The sequence below is a fragment of the Macrotis lagotis genome, chromosome 1 (assembly GCF_037893015.1).
Source record: "Macrotis lagotis isolate mMagLag1 chromosome 1, bilby.v1.9.chrom.fasta, whole genome shotgun sequence".
Taxonomy (NCBI): Eukaryota; Metazoa; Chordata; class Mammalia; order Peramelemorphia; family Peramelidae; genus Macrotis; species Macrotis lagotis.
The window spans coordinates 496,692,583-496,699,655 of NC_133658.1; positions in this window are offsets into that span (position 1 = coordinate 496,692,583).

The following is a 7,073-nucleotide window of genomic DNA, read 5'->3' on the forward strand; positions in this document are numbered from 1 at the left end:
AAAGCCTTTTATGTGTACACTTTGTTCTAGGTCAGGGTTTCTTCAGCATATAATTGGAAATAGTCAAAGAATTCCCCTGAACTGGGGCAAGGGCTTTATGGTGGAAATGTACTTTGTTGTATGATCCTTTAATGCTTATTAGATTCCATTTCATGACCTGGGACCCATCTTATAACTCTGAATCATGTTTTAATTTTAATTCAGAATTTTAAAAAGTGATTTTTAATTCCATTTCAATTTAAACTTACTAGTGGTTTGCTGAACTAAGACTTGGCTCTCCATGACTATGTGGCTAGATAAGTGACTAACTCCTACCCTGTCTTTTGGCATAAGGCCATCCTGGTTTGAGACACCCAAAGTCAGAATGGATGGGCTTTTACTTATTCTGAACTGGGAGATAGTATTATCAGTGGAGGTGACTAAGGTCAGAACATTGAATTGGCCTTCACTTAATTCTGTGCTCAGAGAAGTTTTTTGTCTTAGATTCCCAAGGTCAGAACATTGGATAGCTTCTTACCATGCAGTGAAGCAGACTCTCCCCTCCCCCCAATCGAAATGTCCAAGGTCGGACAACTGGAAGGCCTTTCCTTTATCCTGCACTAGGGGATAGTTCCTCACCAGTGTCTAGCTGAGTGGGGGAAGGTTCTTGAAGATCCCTAGTTAGTGAAGCAATCACTGTCAGTGCTATGGCTTTTTCCCACCTTCAGCAGATACTTTGGATAAGGCTTTCCTTTCCACAGATATTCCTTGAATATGATCTCTAGCCCTGCTTATTCTTTCTCTCTCCTCTCCCCTTTTCTTTCCTAAAAGTTTTACTGCTTGTATTGCTGACCTCTGGACCTCATTTATATCCACTACTGACATCTGGTTGTGGTGTCAACATGCCTTCTATAATGATTCCTTGGAGGCGTCCCTTAATCAAATCCAATCAAACCACCTGGTTGAATAAGCCAAAACTAGCCATTAACACCTTTTCTTAGACATGAGCCATAAACCTCAGCTGCAAATAAGTTTCTTAGCAGTCATGTCTCCATGAACAGAGTAGGACTGGCAGCTCTATTGCCACCCTCTGCTTCTCTGAAGAAAACATCTTGCCTCAATGGCAGGGAATTCTTTCCCTCTGAAACCCAATGACCAGGGCTGATTAGCAGCTACCCCTTCACAGCAGCTACCTTCTCTTGCCTTCACTGAAGAGAGCAAGGGCTATATTTGGACTCCATGTCCCAGTGACAGGGAACTCCTCTTCTCCAGAGCCCTTTAGATTCATGAGCTGCTGACTAGGACTAGCATCAGGAATTCTGGGACTGACATTTGTGCTCCAGTCTATTATTGATACAGATCCCTCCATTTCATATGGTCACACCCAAGAGTCCACTGTGGGACTAGAGACCACTACGTCTGCTCCAAGGACTGAATCCTTATTAACTAGTACTTTTTAAACACCTATATCTGGGAAAGGAATTGCAAATAGGCAACAAATTGGACCCCAAATTTAAAAGTCTCCTAGATTTTGGACCAGAAGGTATCCTAGAGTAGTCCACATTTCTCCTTTTGTAATTGGGGAAATTAAAGTCCATAAAGGTTAAGGGACTAACCTACGACTTTCATCGTGAAAGCTATGATTCAAACTCTCCTCCCAGACAGCATTCTTTTTAACTGCATCATACTGTCTGAGAAGCATTGCTCCCCTGAATGAGTAAACATTTGCCAATACAAATGAGGCTGTATAATTTGATATGTTGAAACACAATAATTTTCAGGGAACTAAAATTTCCCAGTTGTCCAAAGGGCAATGAAGATCAGTGGGTACAAGTAAACTGTATCATATTTCTAATGAAGACTTAAGCTCAAGAATAGGAGAAAGGGAATGTATGACCAGAAAGTGAACTGATTTGGGGATGCACAGTAAAAAATTGAACACATTATAAGGAAATAAGAAGATCCTGCCATGCAGATAGGTAAAGTCCCTATATTCAAATTACATTGGAACTTGGAGAATTGATCCATCAATACCTACAACATATTCAGCTTAAATATGAAGATTTCTTTGTTGTGGGCATAACAGGAGACTTTGTACTGATGGGAAAGTTCCTGGAACCCCCATAATAGGCACATAAAATACACCATGACAGGGAAACCTTGTATTCTTAAGCCTGGCAGTTTCCTCATGCTGCTGATTGACTCCCAGTTGATGGCTACCTGCTTAGTTGCTAATTTCTTAGTTTTTAGTTCCATAAAAAAGAGCTATTTAAATATTTTTGTACATAAGGGACTTTTTTTTTGATCTATTTAGAATACAGGTTTAGTATGGTACTAAGTTAAAGAGCATGCAGTTTAGAAACTTTTGGGGCATTGTTCCAAATTGCCTTGCAGAATGACTGTATCAAATCATAGCTAGTTGTGGCTTTTTAATGAAAATTAAAACATTCCTCCCCTCCACCCCTCCCCCATTGGGAAAAAACCAACAAAATGCTATAATTGGCCAAGTCTGAAAATATATTTTTCATTCTGCATTGTTGATCAACTTTCAGGAGTTGGATGGCATGCTTCACCAATGGTTCTCTGGAATCATGGTGGGTTCTTAAATATTTTAGAGACTTTTTTTTATCTGTACAGCTATTATTATTATTGTATAAATTGTTCTCTTAGTTCTGTATTTGTTCATATAAGTCTCAGATTTTCCTGAAACTTTGCCCTCCATAATTTTTTAATTCAATTTTATTTTAATTTCAATTCTGAATTCTTTCCTTCCCTCCGCTTCCTACCCTCCCATTGAGGTTAGAAAAACAAATCACAAAAAGTCATATAAAACAGATTCCCACATTAGCCATATATTTTTTTAAAAAAATGTTTCATTCTGTACTCAGAGTCTACTATTTATCTAAAGGAGAACAGCATGTTTCATCAGGAATTCTTTGGAAACAGTGATGATCAGTTACTAAGTCTTTCAAAGATGATTATCTTTACAATGTTAATATGTAAATAATCTCCTGGTTCTTTGCACTTCACTTGTTATCAGTTCATAGAAGTCTTTCCGGGTTTTTCTGAAACTATACCCTTCATCATTTCTTAGAGCACAATATTATTTCATTTCTTTTATATATCATATTTATTCAGTCATTCCCAAGTTATGGTCACCTTTCCATTTCCAATTCTAGCTACTAGAAAAAAATACGAATATTTTTATACATGGAAAAAAAATCTCTTTGAGGTACAAGTCTGGTAGCACTGTTAGGTCAAAAAAGGATGCAGTGTAAATAGGGAGCATATTTTTTTACTGTTTTCCAGAATGGATGTACTAATTCATAGTTCTATCAATGGGCAGTAATGTAGCTGTTTTTCTGTAGCCCCTTCAACATCGTTGTTTTTTTTTTTTGGTTGATTTTATCCAATCTGATGGGGATAAAATAGACCTCGGATTTTTAGTTTGTGTTTCCCCAATTATTGGTGATTCAGATAATTTTTTTCATGATTGTTAATAGCTTGGATTTCTTCCTTTTAACACAGCTTGTTCAGATCCTTTGGATATTTTATCAATTAGAGAAATGCCTTATTCTTATAAATTTCCATTAGTTCCTTGTGTACCCTGAAAATAAGACCTTGAAATAAGAAACTTGCTGCAAAGGGTTTCCCCCTCCCCAATAAACTATTTTAATGGGCTCATTGTTTCTATATTCACTTTGCTGTTTGGTTCTAATAAATCTGGTTATTTTTCATTTATGAGTAGCTAGGCTTTTTTGTTCTATCATTTTTCAGAGATTCTGATATTTAAATTTTCTTTGACCTTTCTTTTCTAGGTCAGTCTTTTTTTGGTTTACAATAGCTCATGCATTGTATTTTTAAAATTTTAATATTTTTTGGTAACTTAATTTGATTTCCAACGCATCTGTGCTTTTTTTGGATATGGTTTATCTCTTCAAGTCTCTCTCTTGCAGAGATTTTAATTTTTTATTTATTTACTTCTAGGTTTTCATGTAGTTTTTCAGAACTTTCCTTTGAGTCTGTTTATAATTGTAACCTAGTTTTTTGCTCCTTCTTTGGAAGAATCTATGGTTGTACAATAATTTTTATATATTTTTTCTTCGATTTACTCATCTCTCCAGCTGGAGTTCCTGACTTGAAACTGTGTCAAGGTCATGTTCCACTAAGTTGTGCTTTGGGGGAAGAGGTCAGGTTTTCTGCACAACTTGTTCTCCCTCCACCAATTTGCTAGCTTTGAATTCTCTTAGAGTAACTCCCCATTGAATATTAGTTTGTGATAAATCATTAGGGAAGTTTCTGGCATATCAAGACAAGAGGCCAGGAGCCTGGCACAGCCCAGTCCTAAGATCTGTCCTGTTACTTTGGTTGTTGCCCAGTCTCTGGGCTCTACTTTGTCTTTGACTGAATTGAGAAGCTAGGGTTTGTTTTTTTGCCCGTCTAGGCATTCCCTTTGCTAGTGGCCTCTTTTTCTATTGTCCTTGGGTTTCTGTCTGACATTTTAATGCAATTCTAAAGTAGGAAAAAAAAACCCATATTAGTTTTTGTTTTTTTTGCAAGGCAATGGGATTGACTTGCCCAAGGTCATACACCTAGGCAAATTTTTTAAGTGTCTGAGGCCAAAATTGAACTCAGGTTCTCCTGACTCCAGGGTCTGTGCTTTATCCACTGCATCACCCTGCTGCCTCCACTATATTTTAAAATTTGATTTCTTAATTATTTGGTCTAGTGCAAATTCACATTTTTGGTGGAGTAGGGTACATAAGCTGGGCAGACTGCTTGCTATTCAGGCAGCCATCTTGACCAAAGTTCAAGGATGTAAGGACAGATTAAGGAGTAGTCAGATAGGTTGAAGAACTTTATTCTTTATCTCAAAACGTCTGGATGTCATCTCCCACTATATTCCTTTGCTCCAGACCCTAACTATATGATAGTCCTCTTCCCCAAAACCAACCCCATTCCAAGTGCCTCTGCTCCCACTTTTGCCTCCTATTGCAGCAGAACTCCAGAGCTCTGCTGGGGTGGGAAATCCCAGACAGTTGTGGTTCTTTGAAGTGAGGAAATCAAAAAACACTGACTGAGGGGGGGGTAAGAATTTATAAGATCTTCGATGAAGGCATCAGTTTGAGTAAGAGTTATTGTCCTTGTTAGCAAAAAAGTAGACAATTTATGATGTATAACTAGGAGAGTCTGATGAGATAACTTAGAAACACTAGTTTACATAGGATTACATTACAGATCAATATAAAGTAAATATAGAAATAGGGAAAGTTGAAGTTTTAAAATTTAACAGAGTGCCTATTTCCTTAGGTTTATACCTTATTTATAGAGGATTTGCTCATAAGGAACAATATAGAGAAAGAAAAGGATATTTTCCTTTTTTCTTTTTGGCAAGGCAATGGGGTTAAGTGGCTTGCCCAAGGCCACACAGCTAAGTAATTATTAAGTGTCCAAGACCGGAGTTGAACTCAGGTACTCCTGACTCCAGGGCCTGTACTTTATCTACTACACATCCTAGCTGCCCCCTGCAGATAGCATTTTTTTTACATTACAATCCTTTGTGATTGTCTTGGATCATTGAAATGTTGAGACTACAGTCAGGTCATTCAACTGTTCAATGCACAGTCTTGGCTGTTGTTGTGTACAATAATTTCCTGGTTCTGCTAGTTTCACTATCAGTTCATGTAAATATTTCCAGGTTTTTCAAAGAGCATCCTGCTTATCATCTGAACACAACAGCATTCTATCACAATCATCTACTACAACTTGTTCAGTCATTTCTCAACTGATTGATATTCCCTCAGTTTCTCATTCTTTTCTAAAACAATATTTTTATACAAATAGGTCCTTTCCTCATTTCCCTAGCCTGTTTTCCCCTAGTAGTGGAATTACTGTATCAAAGGATATGTAGTTTTATAGAACTTTGGTCATAGTTATAATTGTTCTCCAGAATGGTTGGATCAGTTCACAACTCCAATAGTGCATTAATGTCCCAATTTTCTAATATCCCCTTCTCAGCATTTATCTGTCATATTAGTCAATCTGATAGGTGTGAGGTGGTATCTCAGAGTTGTTTTGATTTGCATCTCTATAACCAATAGTGATATAGAATTCATAGAAGCTCTTTTTGTGGTGATAAAGAAATGGAAAGGGAGTGAATGCCCATCAACTGGAGAATGGCTGAACAAATTGTGGTATATGAATGTGATGGAATACTATTGTTCTATAAGAAGTGATAAGCAGGGACAGCTAGGTGGTGCAGTGGATAGAGCACTGGCCCTGGAGTCAGGAGTACCTGAGTTCAAATCCGATCTCGATAATTACCGAGCTGTGTGGCCTTGGACAAGCCACTTAACCCCACTGCCTTGCAAAAAAATCAAAACAAACTAAAAAACTAAAAAACCCCAAAAAACTAAGAAGTGATGAGCAGGCAGATTTCAGAAAATCTGAAAGACATACATGAACTGATGCTAAGTGAAGCAAAACAAAGAGAACACTGTACATAGTAACAGCGACATTGTGCAATGATTAACCATGATAGACTTATTAGCTCTTCTCAGTAATATAAATGACCCAATATGTTTGCAAAAGACTTGTGATGGAAAATGCTAATCACATATAGAGAAAGAACTATGTTGTTTGAATGCAGATTAAAGTATACTATTTTCACTTTTTTTTGGTTTTACTGTGGTTTTTCTCTTTTGTTCTGATTCTTTTTTTACAACATGACTAATGTGGGGAATATTTTACACATGCTTATACATGTATACCTTATATCAGATTTTTGCTGTCTTAGGAAGCAAGAAGGCCTTGCTGGAATTTCAGAAATTATAAATTTAGTAAGTTTTGCCTATGTTTAAATCCAGTTTTGTTTCCTAAATTTGGATTGATTTTCTAAATCATTCCCCAAAAGGAGAGAGGGAAAGAGAGAAATTTGGAACTCAAAAATCTTATGAAAAAAATGTTGAAAACTATCTGTACATGTAATTGGAAAAGAAATAAAATACTATTAAAAAGAGAAAAAAGAAAGAGAACTGCAGCAATAAAAAAGTAATTTAGAGTATTTTTGGAAAGACTATAGAAGGGGTGGCTAG